The following is a 21,628-nucleotide window of genomic DNA, read 5'->3' on the forward strand; positions in this document are numbered from 1 at the left end:
ATGCTTCTTACTGTGCCTTTGGTGTTGTATATTTTTACCGTGTGCTCATTGCATTTTAGTCTTCATTTTTTTAATTTTTAAAATTCATTTTCTTCTGTTTCTTTTCTGTGTTCTGCCATGGTTGTTTCACTACAACTCTTGTTGACTGGTTAGCTCCTCTTTGAGTTCCTAAACTTCTGCTCTGAACGTTTTCTTCATAACTGCATTAAAATTTTTTCAATATGTGTTAAAAAGGAGGATTTTCATTTTCATCTGCTTTGTGATATTGTCTGCTGAGTTTTCTTTGTCAGAGATATTGCAGTGCCTTTTTACATTTTATTCTATAATATTTTTGTGTGGATACTTACCATTTTTTTTTCTTATATTGGCATGAGATGAGTTTCCCAAACCATCTGTTAGAAGGGACCTTAGGGGCTTGGGAGGAACATTAGGAACACCTTCAGAGCAAGGTAGTTTTTCACATTTCTGTACTCAAGGCCTCTCTCTTCTATTGTTCTGATGGATTCTTTCTTCAGAATACAGCCACATCTCCTCTGCCTATCAGTAACTTAAGGGGTTTAAATAATGTGAACTACCAGCCATGAGTTCCTCAGGTCCTGACTAGTTCTGCTACCAAGGGATACACTTCCTACCCTTTAAATTGCCTGCCTCAAATGTTAACAATTAAAGAATTTGTGACAGGTATACAAGAGTTCTTTGTACTATCCTTATAACTTTTCTCTAAGTTTGAAACTACTTCAAAAGAAGAAATTATAAAAGAAAAGAGCATGCCTTTTAAAAGGGTAGCCCTTTCTGACATTTGTCACTTCTAAACCACCCTCCCCACTTACTATCTGCCACTTTCTACACCTCCTTTCCTTACCTCCTTCTGAGAATCCCCCATTTAATCTGAGTTCTAAACACTGTAGTTCCCACTTGGAATAGGTCTCTTTCTTTCTGAGAGTAAAGATATGCTATTTCCCCACCAGATTCTTGTATGCTTCTTGTCATTCTCACATGCTCAGATATGGCTTCTTACGTAGGTTCTATTAGTCTCAAGTACTTTGGGTCATATTTACTTATAATTTGGCATTTTCAGGTTTTTATTATCTCCTAGTTTCACTAAATATGTATGGTATTTTTTGTTTTTAACATTGTCTTTGTTGCTCTGTGCAGGTCCTAGGAGAAAGATGGGAAATTTCGGAACTAAACTGCTGTTAATGTTCATACTGGAACTTGAAGTCCAGCTTTGAAAATTATTAAGAAATAATTTCTCGGCTGGGTGTGGTAGCTCCCACCTGTAATCCTAGCACTTTGGGAGGCCAAGGTGGGAGGATCACTTGAGCCTAGGAGTTTGAGACCAGCCTGGGCAACATAGTGAGACCCCATCTCTATTAAAAATAAAATAAAATAAATAAATAATTTTTTTAAAATCCTTTGTTTAAAGAAATCACAGAGAATATTTTTAACGGCAGGATAATGAATACAGTACATATCAGAACTGGTATGATCAGCTAAAGCAATCCTTAGAATTTAAAACTTTAAATGCCTATTACAAAAGAAAAAAGCATCAGTGACTTGAGCATTCATTCCCAACAAGTTAGAAAAATCACAGAAAATTAAATGCAAAGAGAATAGAAAGAAATAAAAGATAAAAGCAGAAATCAATGAAATAGAAAAAACTTCTCTCTATCCTTTAGATAGGGAGACTTCAAAGGTTTTTAAGAAGGATAGTGACATGATCATATTTGTTTTCCAGAAAGAGACCTCTGGCAGCAGTGTGGAAAATAGATAGAGGAGAAAAAACTAATCTGAGAAGCCAGTTAGGAGGCTTTTCAATCACTAGTTCAGGTAAGAGATGGTGATGGTATAATGTGGGATGGAGAGGAAGGATTAAGCTGAAAAAAATAGGTTTAAGAACCTATATGTCCAAAAAAAAAAAAAAAAAAAAAGCTTTGGGTGTAGTTACTGGTACATGGAACTGATTGGAAAAAAACAGACCAGAGCTTTACAAGATTTTTGAAGGAATTGTTTTTGCAAACAAACTACAAGCCTGGCATATCAGTCAAGGTTCAACTAGAGAAGCAGAATCAGTAGAAGTGTAGAGAGATGGTTTATACAATTGTAGGAGGTAGCTAGGCAAGTCTGAAATTTTGGGGGCAGGCTGTCAGGAAGGGCAGGTGAAATTCAGGCATGGGCTGAAGCTGTTATCTGTAGCTGGAATTCCTGTCTCTCAGGGAAGCTTAAGCCCTACTTTTAAGACCTTCTGCCTGATTGAATCAGGCCCACCCACATTATTCAGGATAATCTCCATTACTTAAAGTCAACTGATTATGGACTTTAATTACATCTACAAAATACCTTCATAGCTATACCTAGATTAGTGTTTGGTTAAACAAATTGCAGCTAGTAGCCTAGCACATTTGACACATTAAAAACAACACCTGCCATGGTGGCCCACACCTGTAATCCCAGCACTTTGGGACCCCAAAGTGGGAGGGTCACTTGGAATCAGGAGTTTGAGATCAGGCCGAATAACATAGTGAGACGGTATCACTACCAAAAATTGAAAAAAACAAATTAGCCAGGTGTGGTGTATGCTTGTAGTCCCAGCTGCTAAGGAGGCTAAGATGGGAAGATGGCTTGAGCCCAGATCAAGGCTGTGGTGAGTTGTGATTGTGCCACTGCACTCCAGCAGTGACAAAGCAAGACCCCATCTCAAAAATAAATAAATAAAAAGAAAAACAACCCTCTACCCCTGGTCTGAAATTTTGTGATTATTCAGCCCTCAAAACAACTTTCAGGTACAGTGACTGCCATATTATAAACTGGCTTCCAAGGGCATATTTTCCAATGTACATTCAGAGTAGTGACTCTGAGATTTTCACCAGCTATGAATGTGGTACTGTCAACTGAATATGGAGGTAGATCTGCTATTGCTGATTAGTTGGCAGTATACACCATGTATCAATGTGTCCAAAGCTTGAGGATTCTATGGAACATATAGATAGACATACCTAGTGTATAGTTAGAAATTTAGTATGAAAATCTATAATGGTGGGAGCTAAAGTAAGAGTTTTGGGATTCTTCAGCACATAAATCCATATTTGAAACTATAGAAGTGGAAAAAAGATTTAGGAATAGTATTTAGATTGAAACAGGAAAGAGGAAGATAACACCATGAAGGAATACTAGCATTAAGGAAGAAAGAACTGGTGAGCAAGTAATGATTATTACAAGGCAATATAAGAGACAAAAAATGATGTCAAAGAAGCCGAGAGGGGAAACATATCCAAAAAATAAATGAGCTGGGCACAGGGGCTCATGCCTGCAGTCCCAGCTGCTTGGGAGGCTAAGGTAGGAGGATAGCCTAAGTCCCAGGAATTGGAGGCTGTAGTGAGCTGTAGTTGAGCCACTGTATTTCTTCCAGCCTGGGCAACAGAGTGAGACCCCTATCTCTAAAAAAAAACAAACAAAAAGTAGATCATTCACAGTTAAACAATGAGAGCTTTTTCAATAAAATCAAGAGCAAGAAGGATATCAGTACTATGATTTTTAGTCACTATTGTGTTTGCTAACTTCTGTTCTTCTTACAGGTTTCAGTCTACATGTTACTTCCTTGAGAAGCAGTGTTTGACACCCTTCTCCCCCCATCCAGCCATCCCCCAAGTCTGAGTTAGGTATTTCTCTTCTGTATTCCCATAGCACAGTGTAATTATTTCCCCTATAATAGCATGTATCACCCTGAATTATGAATGTTTATTGTTCTGTCTCTCCTATTAGAATGAAAGCTCCATGAAGGGATTGTCATTTTATTCACCAGTGTACCCTCCATGCCCAGCACAACTTTTGGTCATAAAGCAAAGAATGAATAAATAAATCCAAGAGTGTAAACATCCAAGTGAGCCTGAAGAATCAGAGAAATATTTGTAGTAGTATGTGATATCTTAGCTGAGCTTTAGCAAGTATAATGAGATCAAGAGTTTGGATTAAAAATGAGGCATTTAGGAATAAATGATTTCTGAGGTCTTCATTGGAAGATCTTTATTGAAAGATCTAAGAGAAAATTTAAATAAATGAAACACGTTAGCCTTCTTGAGAAGACTCAATTTTATAAAATGTCAGTTCTCCCCAAATTAATCTATGAATGTTGTTTTAATTAAAATTCCAATTGGGGGCCAGGTATGGTGGGTATGCTGGTATTTCCAGCACATTGGGAGGCCAAGGTGGGAGGATTGCTTGAGCCCAGGGGTTCTGAGAAATATGGTGAAACCTTGTTGCTAAAATAATACAAAAAAATTAACCAGGCATGGAGGTATGTGACTGTATTTCCGTGACTCAGGACTGGAGAATTGCTTGAGCCTAGGAGGTGGAGGATGCAGTGAACTGTGATCTCACCACTGTACTCCAACCTGGGCAACAGAGTGAGGCCCTGTCTCAAAAAGTAAACTAAAATGTTAATAGGGTATAGTATAATCCTTGATAAGTCAATATTAAGATTTATATAGAATAGTAAGTGACCAAGAAAAACCAATCGAATTTTAAAGAAAAATAAAGCAGGAATTGCCCTACTTCCCATAAAACTGTAACAGTTATACCACATGGCTTTAAGTGCAGGGCCAGGCAGATTAATGAAGCTGAGTCTACAAATGAGGAACATGTTTATTTATGGAAACTGTAAATATCTGATGTAGTGTTTCAGATCAGTAGGGAAAGAGTTAAATATTTAATAAATTGTGTTAACACAGTTGTTAACTATTAAAAAAGATAAGATCCATCTTACATCAACACAAAATTTATTTCTAGGTGAATTATAATCCCAAATATGAGAAGCAAATCTTCGAAATTCTTTTAGTTTTAGAATAAAAATGAGAAAATATTCCTAACACCAAACAAAGTACAAACTGCAAAGGAAAATACTGATAAACTTGACCAAAATTTAAAACTTGTGTGATGCAAAAGAAACAGTAAAGTTAAAAATATTAGAAAATTGGCCGGACGCGGTGGCTCACGCCTGTAATCCCAGCACTTTGGGAGGCTGAAGCAGGTGAATCATCTGAAGTCAGGAGTTTAAAACCAGCCTGGCCAACATGGAGAAACCCCATCTCTAGTAAAAATACAAAATTAGCTGAGCGTGGTGGCACATGTCTGTAATCCCAGCTACTTCGGAGGCTGTGGCAGGGGAATCACCTGAACCTGGGAGGTGGAGGTTGCAGTGTGCTGAGATCATGCCATTGCATTCCAGTCTGGGTAACAAGAGTGAAACTCTGTTTCAAAAAAAAAAAATAGAAAATTTGTAGCTCATGTAACTGAGAACTTTACAAAATATAAAGACAGATAAATTAAAAAATAGGTAGCTCTCAAAATAGGAAACCCATATAGCCAGTAAACACATGAAAAGATTCTTATTCATTAATAAGAATTTGCAAGTGAAATCAGTGTTACCATTTTGTACCCATATTTGTGAAATTAAAAAGCCTTATGATTTGTAAAAAGTGCAAGGTGAAAAGAAAAATCTTAAGAAATACCAAATGTTGGTGAGGATGAAGTAGAAGGAACTCTCACAAATTGTTTGTAGAAGTACCATTTGGTACAACTACCCCAGAGAGCAGTTTTCAACTAGAAGAGATGAAATAAAGATGAAATTGCAGATCTTAAAACCCATAAAGAAGTATCTTGCATGTGTACCTGAAACATTATATGTAATGGCAGAAAATTGGAAACAGCCTAAATTCCTGTCAATAGTAGAATGAATAAACAGCACATAAATAGTCATATAATCCTGTGGTATACTACATAACAGTTCAGTGAATGAACCAGATTTATATGTGTCAATGTGAATTATTAAAACAACGTTTTACCCAGACTTGGTGGCTTATGCCTATAATCCCAGCACTTTGGGAGGCAGAGGCCTGAGATTCATATGAGACCAGGAGTTTGAGACCAGCCTGGCCAACATGGCAAAACCCCATCTCTACTAAAAATACAAAAATTAGCCACGTGTGGTAGTGCACGTCTATAATCCCAGCTACTCAGGAGGCTAGGGCATGAGAATCGCTTGAACCCAGGAGGCAGAGGTTGCAGTGAGCTGAAATCACACCTCTGTACTCCTAGCGTACACATTCTGTACTAGGCAACAGAGTGAGACTCTGCATTAAAAAAAAAAAATGGGCAGGGCTTGCTCAGACCTGTAATCCCAGCACTTTGGGAGGCAAAGGCGGGCTGATTACCTGAGGTTGGAAGTTCCAGACTAGCCTGGCAAATATGGTGAAACTGTTTCTACTCTACACAAAAATTAGCCAGTTTGTGTTGGTGCACATCTATAATCCCAGCTACTTGGGAGGCTGTGGCAGGAGAATCTCTTGAACCCAGAAGGCAGAGGTTGCAGTAAGCCAAGATCGAGCCACTGTACTCCAACCTGGGTGACAAAGTAAGACTGTCCCACAAAAAAGAAAAAATATATATTAGGGCTGAGTAAACAGCAAAAGGGGCCAGGCGCGGTGGCTCACGTCTATAATCCTAGCACATTGGGAGGCCAAATCGGGTAGATCACTTGAGGTCAGGGGTTTGAGACCAGCTTGGCCAACATGGCAAAACCCCATCTCTACTAAACATACAGAAATTAGCCAGGCACGATGATGCACATCTGTAATCCCAGCTACTTGGGAGGCTCGGGCAGGAGAATCACTTGAACCCAGAAGGCAGAGGTTACAGTGGCACAATTTTGTGCCACTGTACTCCAGCCTGGGCAACAGAAGGAGACTCCATCTCAAAAAAAGAAAAAAGTTGGAGCTGAAGTAAATAGCAAAAGGGGCCAGGCACGATGGCTCACGCCTGTAATCCTAGCACTTTGGGAGGCCAAGGCAGGGGGGATCACTTGAGATCAGGGGTTCAAGACCAGCCTGGCCAACATAGCAAAGCCCTGTCTCTACTAAAAATACAAAAAATGCCGGGTGCAGTGGCTCATACCTGTAATCCCAGCACTTTGATAAGCCAAGGCAGGTGGATCACTTGAGGTCAGGAGTTTGAGACCAGCCTGGCCAACATGGTGAAACCCCATCTGTACTAAAAATACAAAAATTAGCCAGACATGATGGCATGCACCTGTAGTTCCAGCTTCTCGAGAGGCTGAGGCAGGAGAATTTCTTGAACCCAGGAGGTGGAGGTTGCAGCGAGCAGAGATTGCGACACTGTACTCCAGCCTAGGCGACAGTTAGACTCTGTTTAAAAATACACATATATATAGCAAAACAATATGCTATTATTTATATAAACTTAGAACAAAATTATGTATTGGGTACATACAAATAAAATTATAAAACAGAGATGGAACAAATACACACCAATTTTAAGAGTTTGGTTCCTTTTAGGAAGAAAAAAAGAAAAATGGAATAGGGTGGCTGGGTTAGGGAGAAGAGATGGCCCAAAAGGATTTAAGAAAAATATGAGAGTATGTTTATGTGAGCAAAGTGCCTAATATTTGAAGTTGTTTTTTTTTTCCCCATCTTCATTCAGGTATGATTAACAAGTAAAAATTATATATATTTGAGGTATTCAGTGTGATTTTTGATAGGACATAAACATTGTGAAATGATTACCACAATCAAGCTAATTGACATAACAATCACCTCAGAGGTGTGTGAGAGACATAAGAACATGAAACTTGCTCTCAGGATATTTCAAGTATACAATATTTGTTAATTATAGTCACCATGCTGTACATTAGGTCTCTAGAACTTACTCATTGTATAACTGAAAGTTTATACCCTTTGACCAACATCTTATCATTTCCCTCAGCCCTCAGCCCTGGGTAACTATCATTCTAACCTCCGTTTCTGTGAGTTGAGCTTTCTTAGATTCCACATGTGAGATCATACAGTATTTGTCTTTCTGTGTCTTGCTTATTTCATTTAGCATAATATCCTCCAGGTTCATCCATGTTGTCACAAATAACAGGACTTCCTTGTTTTAAAGGCTAAATAATATTCCATTTTATGTATATATATACCACATTCTCTTTATCCGTTTGTCTGTTCATGGTCACTTAGGTTGTTTACATATCTTGAATATTGTGAATAATGCTGCAGTGAACATGGGAGTACAGACATCTGTTTGAGTTAGTGATTTTATTTGCTTTGCATGTAGTCCCTGAAATGGGATTGCTAGATCATATAGTAGTTCTATTGTTAATTTTTTGAGGAATCTCCATAATGTTTTCCATAAATGCTGCAACAAGGGTTTATTAATTCCCAGTAAAGTGCTGCTGTGAAAAATAATGAGAAGTACTGCACTGACCATCTTACTTGCTTACATTTCCTTTTTTGCTTTTTTGTGATTTTGATTTTGCAAGCCTTGTATGTGGCATACTGCACTGAACTAAACAGCCTTTATTGTACTTGAAATCAGCTGGAAAAAAAACTAGTATTGAGCATGGAATAAGTACTCTAAAGGTAAATATTGGCCAGGCATGGTGGCTCAGACCTGTAATCCCAGCACTTTGAGAGGCCAAGGGGGATGGATCACAAAGTCAGGAGTTTGAGACCAGCCTGGCCAATATGGTAAAACCTTGTCTCTAACAAAAATACAAAAATTAGCCAGGCGTGGTGGCGGGTGCCTGTAGTCCCAGCTACTCGGGAGGCTGAGGCAGTAGAATCACTTGAACCTGGGAGGTGGAGGTTGCAGTGAGCTGAGATCACACCATTGCACTCTAGCCTGGGTGACAGAGTGAGACTCCATCTTAAAAAAAAAAAAAGGAAAATACCAAGTGCACCGAAAGCGTAAAAGGGAGGGATCCATTATAGTCTCACTGGTTGAGGAATGTTTCCCTCAAGAAATGACAGATGGGAGCTAGGTGAAATTGGTGGTGGAAATAAGGATGAAAGAGCACTCTAAGAAAGGGAGCAATTTTCTCTAATTGTGAGACTGGTCTTGACAATGATCTGTTGGCATTTAATACCCTAACTTTCAACTGTGTAATTAAACTTAGTATTTTACCAATCTAAGAGTTAAAATTTTTTGTTTACATTCCAACATCTCTGAAATTGGAAAATAACTTTTTTTGTTTTGAAACAGAGTTTTGCTCTTGTTGCCCAGGCTGGAGTACAGTGGCGCGATCTCGCCTCCACCACAACCTCTGCTTCCTGGGTTCAAGTGATTTTCCTGCCTCAGCCTCCCAAGTAGCTGGGATTACAGGCATGCGCCACTATGCCTAGCTGATTTTTTGTATTTTTGGCAGAGATGGGGTTTCTTCATGTTGGGAGGCTGGTCTCAAACTCCCGACCTCAGGTGATCTGCCCACCTTAGCCTCCCAAAGTGCTAGAGACACCAGAAGATACCTTAGAATTGATGGTTTGTCACAGTTCAAATGGCAGGTTTCTTTTTAAAGAATACATAAAATAGTGGTGCACCTTACCATCAATGGCATCTTAGAGTTGATGAAATGTAAAATATTTGGCTTGTTTTGAGGCCAGCCCATTTGCAAATTGCATTTTATTATTGTAATTCACAGATTTTAAGACCATCATATAAAAAAATAATTAAAAAAAAAAAGAAAAAAAAAAAGACCGGCCGAGCGTGGTGGCTCACGCCTGTAATCCAAGCACTTTGGAGGCCAAGGCGGGCGGATCACCTGAGGTCGGAAGTTCAAGACCAGCCTGATGAACATGGTGAAACCCCGTCTTTTTTTAAAAAAAAAAAAAAAAAAAAAAAGACCATCAGAGTGTCTGGGCGTGGTAGCTTAAACCTGTAATCCCTGCACTTTTGGGAGATCGAGGTAGGTGGATTGCTTGAATCCAGGAGTTGAAACCAGCCTGGGCAACATGGCGAAACCCTGTCTCTACAAAAAATACAAAAACTAGCCAAATGTGATATCATGAGTTTATAATCCTGGCTACTTGGGAGACTGAGGTGGGAGAATTGCTTGAGCTATGATCTCCACACTGTACTCCAGCCTGGGTAACAGAACGAGAACCTGTCTCAAAAAACAAAAGAACATCATCTCAGTGAATCTGATGTTTGTTAGTTGTATCTCCCTTAAGATGTTGTTTACCTCTTACTATGTACCAGATAGAATGCTAAACATTTTATATTAATTATTGTTAATATTATAGTATTGCATGTAAATTCTACCACAGTTGTATAAGTTAGGTAATATCATCAACTGAAGTGTAGAGACAGAAAGTCACATAGTTTATATTTAAATTGAGAAGTTCAGCTTCTGACTCTAGTGCTTATACCTTTAACATAGCTCTCTGTACTGCATCCCTTAAGAAGCAAAATTCCTGGCAGACAAATCTTAAGACACGTCAGTTAAAAAATTTATTTTTGTTTACTGTTAAGTAAAATGTAGCTTTCCTAAAAACATTCACTATCCATTTTGCTTTTAGTGAAAAGTAGTCAGAATATGTAAATGGTTGTAGAATTTAGTAATTATAATTTATTTCTGCAGAGTAGTTAGAAGTTCACACTTTAATATGCTGCTTTGTCAGGGAAAACATTTCTAGTAAATAATTTATTAATCACAGTATCAGTGTTGTTTACTTCATGTATTTGTCTTGAGTTTAGGTATAAGATTGCTAAGATTAAGAAATAATATGATTTTATAATATTCAAATTAGTCCTTTCAGAAGTAGATCAAAGCAGAACATTTCTTTGGGTGGAGTGAGAGTTATCAGCTGACTGAGGCATCTAGGCAAGAACTTTATTAACATGAGGTCAGACAAGGCCAACTGAAGATACCTGGATCAGGCTTACACAGGCAGGCTATCTTCACATTAGAAAAACAGTTATAAGGCTGGGTGTGGTGGCTCACACCTGTAATCCTGCACTTTAAGAGGCTGAGGCGGGCAGATTGCCTGAGCTCAGGAGTTCAAGACCAGCCTGAGCAACATGGTGAAACCCTGTCTCTACTAAAATACAAAAATATTATATGGGTGTGGCAGTATGCACCTGTAGTCCCAGCTACTCTGGAGGTTGAGGCAGGAGAATTGCTTGAACCCGGGAGGTGGAGGTTACAGTGAGATCATGACACTGCACTCCAGCCTGGGTGACAGAGCGAGACTCCCGTCTCCTACCCCCGCCCCCCCACAAAAAAGTTAGAAAAACAGTAATGGCTGGGCCGGGCGCGGTGGCTCAAGCCTGTAATCCCAGCACTTTGGGAGGCCGAGGTGGGTGGATCACGAGGTCAAGAGATCGAGACCATCCTGGTCAACATGGTGAAACCCCGTCTCTACTAAAAATGCAAAAAGTTAGCTGGGCATGGTGGTGCGTGCCTGTAATCCTAGCTACTCAGGAGGCTGAGACAGGAGAATTGCCTGAACCCAGGAGGCGGAGGTTGCGGTGAGCCGAGATCGCGCCATTGCACTCCAGCCTGGGTAACGAGCGAAACTCCGTCTCAAAAACAAAAACAAACAAAAAAAAGAAAAACAGTAATGGCTGCAGGAATCTCAGTGACAGCCTTCATCAGATTTTTCTCACTGTTTCAGTCTGGTTGAGTTATACCTGTTCTGTTTGGCGCATAGCTGTCTTTTTTTTTTTTCCTTTTCTTTTCTTTGAGATGGAGTTTCCCTCTTGTCACCCAGGCTGGAATGCAATGGTGTGATCTCTGTTCACTGCAACCTCTGCCTCCCAGTTTAAGTGATTCTCCTGCCTCAGCCTCCCAAGTAGCTGGGATTACAGGTGCTCACCACCATGCCTGGCTAATTTTTGTATTTTTAGTAGAGACAGGGTTTCACCACGTTGGCTAGGCTGGTATTGAACTTCTGACCTCAGGTGATACGCCCACCTCAGCCTCACAAAGTGCTGTTATTATAGGTGGGAGCCACTGTGCCCGGTCTGCACAGCTATCTTGAAATCATACTTCGTTGTTGCCCTGGAGAATTCCTTTTGTCTTCCTCCTATAGTTTTTTTTTTTTCTTTATCTTTTTAAAAAATTTTCAGAAACTTCATGAGAATAGGGTACCTGGGAAGCGAATTTTATATATTACAAAATGTATTTATCAACAAACTTAAATGATTTTGTGGTAGAAATAATTTTTCTTCAGAAATTTGAAAGCATCACTCCATTTTTAAAATAGCTGTATTGACTAATTTACATACCATAAAATTCACCCATGTTATTTCCTAAGTGTTACCTTGTATAGCATGCTATTTTTGTTTCATAGATGCAGCATCCTCTCTCAGCTTTCTGAGCATAATTTATTTTGGAGTTCTTCCTGTATATGCTTATGCTTTCCCCAAATTTTTTTGTTTGTTTTGATCTCTGTCTTCCATTTTGGAGGCTTTCATTCAATATCTAGTATTCTTGATTACCTAATGTCTATTCAGTGGAAGTCTAAAAACACTGGATGCTCTGAAGGCATGGATAGGGTTTGTTGACTCTGAGCCTCATTGCTGGGTGATTTCAGTGGGCTGAGGTTGGGAAATCTACAGTGTTAGGATCCTTAGGTCTCTTCTCTTGGCTGGTCAGGTTGCCCAAAGATAAGTCTTCCAAACTCCTGCCTGAAGGATAACAGTGTGTTTGCCTGCATTCTGGAAGCTAAGTTGGGAGTTCTAGCTGGGGGAGCTTCTGTATTCAGCATTTAATATATTGCAGTCATTTAATCTCTTGTTATTTGGTACAATCCTGTGCTCTCAACTGTCTTGTCTAGCATCCTCCTTCCAGGGAGCCTCTATCTTTTCCAGACAGCATGCCTCCAGATTTATGCAAGGATGAACAAGAGGCAGCTGTTCATCAATGTGAGCTAGACAAAGGATGTAGTACTCTACCTGCTTCTTAAACTGCTCTTCTCTTCATTTTTCTGCCTCACTCCCATCCTTTTATCACCAATTTGCTTACTTGGTTTTCATCTTTCAAAATGCTGACATATTTCTTGTTTTATTCTCCCTTCTAGGTTTGTATCTTTAATTTTTTAAAATTTATATAATAGAGTTTGAGAAAGGAATGAAATGAAGAATGATAAGAGATGCTCATTAGTAATCTGCCATCTTAACCCAGAATCTATTCTTAAAGGGTAGGAGCTTTGTCTGGTTTATCTCTAAATTTCAACCCATAAAGGAATTGTGACATAGTATATACTTAATAAATGTTTGGATGGCTAAGTCTTATATCTGTATCTGTCACTGCACATCAGATTATTCCTACACCTAGTGACTCAAAACAATAAACTATCTCACACATTTTCCATGAATTAGGAGTGACTTAGATGGTTCTGGTTCATGAGACTGCATTCATCTTAAGTCCTTACAGGGTCTGGGGGAACCACTTCCAGTATGACTCACTTAATTGGTAACAACTTAGTTCTGGAGGCCTCAGATCCTTGCCATGTGGACTAAGCCTGGGTAAGTATTCTCACAACACTGTGGCTGGCTTCCTCCAGAGCAGGAATTCATGAGAGAACAAGGCAGAAGATGTAATAACATTGAGACCTAGCATTGAAAGTTACATTCTTTTATTTTTATAATATCCTGTTGGTTACACAGATTACTTAATATTCAGTATGGGAGGGGACTGTACAAAGCTATGAATCCTATATGTCAAAACTCATTGGGGACCATCTTGAAGGCTGGCTACCACAGTTTCTGACTTAATCCCAAAATGCTGGGATTATAGGCACAAGCCACCATGCCCAGCCCCAATTCATTTTTTGAAGCTGGTATACCCGATACTGACACCTGGCAAAGACAATATAATCCTCTCAACAGGAAAATTATTTGACACATTTTAAACATTCTCATGATAAAAATTTACAACAAAGTAGCAATAAAAGAAAATTTCTTCAGCTAATAAAAAACACCTAGAAAAGTATACAGGCATCATCATATTTCTGTGGTGAAGAGATTGAACACTTTTGCCCAAAATCAAGAACAAGGCAAAGATGCTTGCTCTCACTGTTTCTATTTAGTAATCATACTGGAGGTCCCAGGCAAAGCAAGAAAAGGAAATAAAAGGGATAATTTGTAAAGGAAGAAATAAAACTATCTCTGTTTGTAGAAGACATAATACTCTACATAAAAAAATCCTAAAGAATCTACCAAAAGATCTGCATGTAGGCAAGTGTTAAAAAAAAAAAATCTACCAAAAGAAACCCAATTAAAATTATTAGAATTAATACATGAATTTAGTAAGGTCACAGGATACCAGCTGCATATACAAAAATGGATACTAGCATTATAACCAGAAATAATACCAGCATTCAACAATTGAAGAAAAGAAAAAATTAAGTACCATTCATAACATTAAAAAGCATATTATTTTTAGGATTAAATGTAAAGAAAGCTATACATGGCCCCTACACTGAAAGCTACAAAGCATTATTGAGAAACACAAGGAAGATAAAGACTAGAAGTCTCAAATTGTTAAGAATTTTATTCTCCTCAAATTGATGTATAAATTCAATGCAATAGAAGTCCCATCAGGGTAAAAAAGTATATAACTGACAAGCTGATTCTAAGATTTATATGCAAATACAAAAAACATAGCATTTCTATGTTGAATAGCCAAAAAAAATCTTTAAAGAAGAATGGAGTTGGATTTATACTACCTGTTTTTAAGACATACTATAAAACTACTGAAATCAAAACAGTGATACTGGGGTAAAGATCATCAACTTACACAATAGCTGTAAGAATAGACCCATTAATGTGGCTGGTTGATTTTTGACAAAGGACCAGCATAATGCCAGAAAGGACAGTCTTCTCAATAAATGATGCAACAACTGGATATTTATATAAAAAATAAACATTAACCCCTACTTAACACCACATGCAAAATTTAATTCGGAGTTTATCCTAGGATAAAACATTAAAAATGGGAAGTTTCCAAGAGAAAATGGGAAAAATATTCATAATCTTGGAGGAGGCAAAGATTTATTTTTTCTTTCGAGACAGGTTCTGTCTATCACCCGGACTGGAGTACAGTGGGTTGATCTTGACTCACTGCAACCTTTGCCTCCTGGGTTCAAGCAATTCTCCCACTTCAGCCTCCTGAGTGGCTGGGACTACAGGTGCGTGCTGCCACACCCAGCTGAATTTTGTATTTTTAGTAGAGATGGGGTTTCACCATGTTGGCCAGGCTGGTCTCGAACTCCCTGACCTCAAGTGATGCACCCACCTAGGCCTCCCAAATTGCTGGGATTACAGGCATAAGCTACTGCACCCAGACAGGATTTCTTAATTAATTGAAAACCATTGCAATTAAAACCTTCTTCTTTTGAGAACACCATTTAAAAAATGAAAAGGCAGCCAGGTGCAGTGGTTCACACCTATAATCCCAGCACTTTGGGATACCTAGGCAGGAAAATCACTTGAGGCCAGGAGTTTGAGACCAGCCTGGCCAACATAGCAAAAATAAATTTTTAATCAGCTGAGCGTGGTGGTGCCTGCCTGTAATCCCAGCTTCTTAGGATGAAGTGAGAAGACCACTCGAGCCCAGGAGTTAAAGGTTGCAATGAGCTATTATCACCACTGCACTCCTGCCAGGGGAACAGAGCAAGACCCTGACTCAAAAAAAATGAAAAGGCAAGCTACAACCAAGAAGACACATTTGCAAAATGTAACAGAACAACATTTGTATCCAGAATATATGAAAAACATACATAGCTCAGTAAGAAACAGAAAAAAGTAAGTAGTAAAAATCACATACTTCACCAAAGAATATGTGTGGTTGGGAGTGGTGGCTCATACCTGTAATCCTAGCACTTTGGGAGGCCAAGGCAGGTGGATCACCTGATGTCAGGAGTTCGAGACCAGTCTGACCAACATGGCAAAACCCGTCTCTACTAAAAAGTACAAAAATTAGCTGGGCATGGTGGTGGGCACCTGTAGTCCCAGCTACTCTGAAGGCTGAAGCAGGAGAATGAATTGCTTGAGTCCAGAGGCAGAGGGTGCAGTGAGCTGAGATTGTGCCATTGTGCTCCAGCCTGGATGATGAGCAAAACTCTTGTCTCAAAAAATGTATATATATATGAATGGTCAGTAAGCACTTGAGAAGATGCAAAACATCATCGGTCATTCAGAAAATTCAGAAAGAGAGATACCACCCATGCTTACTAGATTGGCTAAATTTAAAAGACTGAAAATGCCAAATGTTGACAAAGATTTGGAGCAACTAGAAATTGTAGGAGTGTAAAATGGTACAACTACTTTGAAAAATAGTTTGGCAGCTGGATGCAGTAGCTCATACCTGTAATCCTAGCACTTTGGGAGGCCAAGGCAGGCAGACCACTTGAGGTCAGGAGTTTGAGACCAGCCTGGCCAACATGGTGAAACTGCATCTCTACTAAAAATAGAAAAAATTACACAGGTGTGGTGGTGTGTCCCTGTAATCCCAGCTACTGGGGAGGCTGAGGCAGGAGAATTACTGGAACCCAGGAGGTGGAGGTTACAAGCTGAGATCACACCACTGCACTCCATCCTGGGTGACAGAATGAGACTCCGTCTCAATAAAAGAAAAAAAGCAAAATAATTTGGCAGTTTTTTTTAAATGGAAGTCTCACACCATGACCAGCCTGGAGTGCAGTGGTGCGTTCTTGGCTCACTGCAATCTCCACCACCCTGGTTCAAGTGATTCTCCTACCTCAGCCTCCCACGTAGCTGGAATTACAGGCATGCACCACCATACCTGTCTAATTTTTTTCTTTCTTTTTCTTTTTCTTTTTTTTTCAGAGAAGAGTCTCGCTCTATCACCAGGCTGGAGTGCAGTGGCGCGATCCCAGCTCACTGCAACTTCCGTTTTCCGGTTTCAAGCAATTCTCCTGCCTCAGCCTCCTGAGTAGCTGGGACAACAGGCACACACCACCACGCCCAGCTAATATTTTGTACTTTTAGTAGAGACAGGGTTTCACCATGTTGGCCAGGATGGTCTTGATCTCTTGACCTCGTGATCCGCCCGCCTCTGCCTCCCAAAGTGCTGGATTACAGGTGTGAACCACCGCGCCCGGCCATTTTTTTCTATTTTTCATATGTGGGCCAGGCTGGTCTCGATCTCTGGACCTCGTGACCTACCTGCCTTGGCGTCCCACCGTACCCGGCCAGCAGTTTCTTTTAAAGTTAAACGTAGAACCCTACTTAGAATGGTTTGACTTATAATTTTTCAACTTTACAATGGTGCAAAAGTAGCATTTCAGTAGAAATTGTATTTTGAATTTTGATATTTTCCCAGGCTAGCAATTTACAGTACAGTATTCTCTTAAAATGTTGGGCAGCAACAGTGAACCACAGCTCCTAGTCAGCCATGTGATCACAGGGGTAAACAACTGATACTCTGCAATGTACTGTGTTGCCAGATGATTTTGTCCAACTGTAGGCTCATGTAAGTGTTCTGAGCACATTTAATGTAGGCCAAGCTACTTGTAATATTCAGTAGTTTAGATGTATTAAAAGCATTTTCGACTTAGAATATTTTCAAGTTTTGTTGTGTTTATTGGGATGTGATCCCATTTTCAGTCAAGGAGTGTCTGTATTCTCTGGGATTGGTTGGTTGGTTTGAGATGTAGTCTCACTCTGTCCCCCAGGCTGGAATGCAGTGGCACAATCTCGGCTCACTGCAACCTCCTCCTCCTTCGTTCAAGCGATTCTCCTACCTCAGCCTCCTGAGCATCTGGGATTACAGGTGCCTGCCACCACACCCAGCTAATTTTTGTATTTTTAGTAAAGACAGGGTTTCACCATGTTGGCCGGGTTAGTCTCAAACTTCTGACCTCAGGTGATCCACTCACCTTGGCCTCCCATAGTGAGAAAAAAAAATTATTTTTATCAATTATGAATAAATTTAATAAAAGATACATGAGTTTTAGAGTATACTATAAAACTTTAATGGAATTTAAATGGCCTTAATACATTTACAGATATACTATGTTTATAATTGAAATATTATCCCACTGATATTTTGAACATATTTGGTAAATTTATTTTCCCTAGTTATGTTTATCTAGATACTAGCAGTGTAAGTGGTTAATAATATCTCATTTTCTCCCTCAAGTAATGCCCATTCTTTCTCAGTTTTATTTATCTGAATTCCAGTGGCCGCTCATTGATTTTAATTGTATGAGTATAGTACAATTTATCCATCCAATTTATGGTATAAAATATCCAAATATGTTGACATGTATTTAGGTTGTTTCCCTTCTTTTTACTCTTACAAACAGTGCTATAAAAAGGATATAAGCATTCTTATTCATGTCTCCTTTTGCAGATGAGGAATTTCTATAGAGTATATATTTTATAACAGAAGTTCTGGGTTAAAAATTATACACATTTTTCAGTTTATTATGTATTACCACTTCCTTTCCTAAGTGAATTTATCAGATTATGTTCCTACAGTCTGAGAGCTTTCATTCTTCCATTGGCTTATTTTCAGCTTGTGTTACCCTCAAAGTTTTTTCTAATCTTGATTGGTATAAAATAGTAGGTTGATATTGTTTTAATATATATTTCTTTTTCTCCTCTATGAAATGTTTGCTCATGTCCTTTGCCACTTTTTATTGTTTTATTTTGATTTATAGGAACTCTTCACATAGTCTAGATACTAAGCATTTGTTAAACATATTGTACATCCCCTTTATCAATCTTTAGCTTTATTTCTTTGTTGTTTTATTTATGGAATATTTTTTCTTACAGTTTTCATGGTTTATAGATTCTGTAGTATGTTTAAGAAATTCTTTCTCACTTCTGAGATCATAAAGATATTCTACATGTTTCAGTAAATGTTAGTTTTCCCTTTCATATTTAGTTCTCTGAAAGGAATTTATGTATATAATATGAGGCAGGCTTTCAAGCCACAGTCTTTTTATTTGAATAGGATTATAACAAATCTTGGTGAATGTAGAGCAGACCTTATTCTTTTTTTTTTTTTTTTTTTTTTTTTTGTTTGTTTGAGACGGAGTTTCGCTCTCGTTACCCAGGCTGGAGTGCAATGGCGTGGTCTCGGCTCACCGCAACCTCCGCCTCCTGGGTTCAGGCAATTCTCCTGCCTCAGCCTCCTGAGTAGCTCGGATTACAGGCATGTGCCACCATGCTCAGCTACTTTTTTTTGTATTTTTAGTAGAGACGGGGTTTCACCATATTGACCAGGACGGTCTCCATCTCTTGACCTCATGATCCACCCGCCTCGGCCTCCCAAAGTGCTGGGATTACAGGCTTGAGCCACCGCGCCCGGCCAGACCTTATTCTTAAGAATTGTTGGCTGGGTGCAGTGGCTCACGCCTGTAATCCCAACACTTTGGGAGGCCAAAGCAGGTGGATCACCTGAGGTGAGGAGTTCGAGACCAGCCTGGCCAACATGGTGAAACCCAGTCTCTACTAAAAATGCGAAAAAAATTAGCTGGGCTTGGTGGCACATGCCTGTAATCCCAGCTACTTGGGAGGCTGAGGCAGAAGAATAGCTTGAACCCAGGAAGTGGAGGTTGCAGTGAGTGGAGATTGTGCCACTGCACTCCAGCAGCCTGGGCAACAGAGCAAGACTCTGTTCTAGATACTAAAAAAAAAATGTTGTGGCTATTCTTGTTTCATTGTGCTTTCATGTTAATTATAGTATCTTAGGTTCCAGGGGGAGAGAGGATTACATCCTGTTGATATTTTAACTGAAACTGCTTTGAATTTGAAGATTAATTTGAGGATAATTTACATGAATAGAATATATTACTCCATTTATTTGATCTTCTCTAATGTCTTTCAATAATAGAGATACCTATTACTTCCATAGGTCTTATACACCTTTCATTTAGATTTCATCTCAAATGCCTTATGTTTTTTGTTGTGATCATAAGTGGTATATTTTTAATTTATATTTTAAGTAAGTTGCTACTGTATAAGAATATACTTTATTTTTATAGGTAGATCTTAAATCTGGCAACATTGCTTAATTATCAATTCTGTAATTTGTCCATAGATTTTATTGAGTTTTCTATGTACACAATGTTGTGAAGAGTAATAATTTTCTCTCTTTCCAGTCTTTTCACTTTTTATTCTCTTAATTTGCTTTGCTATGCTAGCTGGAACTTTCTATAAAATGAAGTTGATTTACCATTGAGTTTTTTTTTCTTTTTTCTGTATCTCCCAGGTTGGAATACCACAGAGTTTTGGTAAATAATTTTTATCAGATTAGGGAAATTCGCTTCTAGTCCTGGTACAATGGGAACATTTTCACCAGGTGCGGTGGCTCATGCCTGTAATCCCAGCACTTTGGGAGGCCAAAGGGGCAGATCACTGGGTCAGGAGTTTGAGACAAGCCTGGCCAATATGGTGAAACCCTGTCTCTACTGAAAATACAAAAATTAGTCGGGTGTAGTGGTACACCTCTCTAGTCCTAGCTACTCTTGAGGCTGAGGCAGAAGAATCACTTGAACCTGGGAGGCAGAGGTTTCAGTGAGCTGAGGTTACGTCACTGTGCTCCAGTCTGGGTAACAGAGTAAGACTCCATCTCAAAAAAAAAAAAAAACATTTGCTTCAGTGCTGAATTTTATCAAATGCTTGTTTTTTGGGGCTGTCATCTCTGGAAATGATTATATGCTTACTTCCTGAAACACGTTAATGTAGTATATCTTATTGATATATTTTTAAATATTAAATGTAAACATTTTTCAATAATAATTAGCTAACTTATAAAAGGGAAAGAAGGAATAAAATACATAAACATTTGTAGGTTTATTAAATATTAAGAATTCAACTAAGGGATAGAAAAATAAATATTTGATCATTGAAATTTACTTCTAATTCAAAATTTTATTTGCTGATTTCAACCCATTCTTTATGAGTTTTTTATTACTAAATTTAATTTTTACCTCAAATGCCCACCTTCCTATAGAGAAGGTGGTTGGTAGTAAAATGATTCAGAGTGTAGTGGCATAAACAGTTGGGGAAAATAGTAGAAGAGGATTAAATAAGAGAAATATTCCTAGCATGTTTGTTTAGTAGTTACAGCTCTGTGGTATGTGAAACATTAGTTGTGATTAATGGTGTTATAGCAATCCAATAAATAAATTTTACCTGTAGGATTAAAGGAAAGGTAAAATAAGCATATTATTCGCTATATATTTATTTTTCCTTATTTACTTTAAAAAAATTAACCCAGATCAATATATGCTTAAGAACTTAAACAATATAAACATATAACTTAAATTTGGTACGTATCTTGTCAGCGTTTGTGTGCAGAACAATATTCTAACATTTTTCAGTAGAAGAATGTAATGTCTATATATTTAAAACTATTATGGATTTGAATAAGATATCTAGAATACTGTTACTATCTTAACAGTCTCTCTCTTTTTTTTTAATTAGTTAGAAACTGGAAATGTTTCTAAAGTTTATTTCGATGGCAGTTTAGCAGTGAGTATTGATTTCTCTTGTCTTTTCCACAGAAATACTCATGGGTCGGGCATGGTGGCTCATGCCTGTAATCCCAGCACTTTGGGAGGCCGAGGCGGGTGAATCAGTTGAGGCCGGAAGTTTGAGACCAGCCTGGCCAACATGGTGAAACCCCGTCTCCACTAAAAATACAAAAATTAGCTGGATGTGGTGGCACATGCCTATAATTCCAGCTCTTGGGAGGCTGAGGCACGAGAATTGCCTGAACCTGGGAGGCAGAGGTTGCAGTGAGCCGAGATCATGCCACTGCACTCCAGCCTGGGTGATAGAGTAAGACTCTGTCTCAAAA

The 21,628-nt window shown here is 38.7% G+C and overlaps 1 protein-coding gene across 9 annotated transcripts in view; it reads left to right on the forward strand.

Moving 5' to 3' along the window:
- AGO3 (argonaute RISC catalytic component 3) overlaps positions 1 to 21,628 on the forward strand; it is a 132,586-nt gene that overhangs the window by 54,110 nt on the left and 56,848 nt on the right. The window contains exons 1-2 of one of the 9 annotated variants that reach the window (XM_074380516.1): positions 1,229 to 3,654; positions 21,253 to 21,300. The exons of 5 other annotated variants lie outside the window; for them this stretch is intronic. The gene's annotated coding sequence lies outside the window, so the exon portion shown is untranslated. Of the gene's footprint in view, positions 1 to 1,228; positions 21,301 to 21,628 lie in introns of those variants that run through there. 3 more of the 9 variants (XM_074380515.1, XM_074380517.1, XM_074380518.1) reach the window with 3 other exon arrangements.

The sequence above is a fragment of the Saimiri boliviensis genome, chromosome 11, assembly GCF_048565385.1.
Source record: "Saimiri boliviensis isolate mSaiBol1 chromosome 11, mSaiBol1.pri, whole genome shotgun sequence".
Taxonomy (NCBI): domain Eukaryota; kingdom Metazoa; phylum Chordata; class Mammalia; order Primates; family Cebidae; genus Saimiri; species Saimiri boliviensis.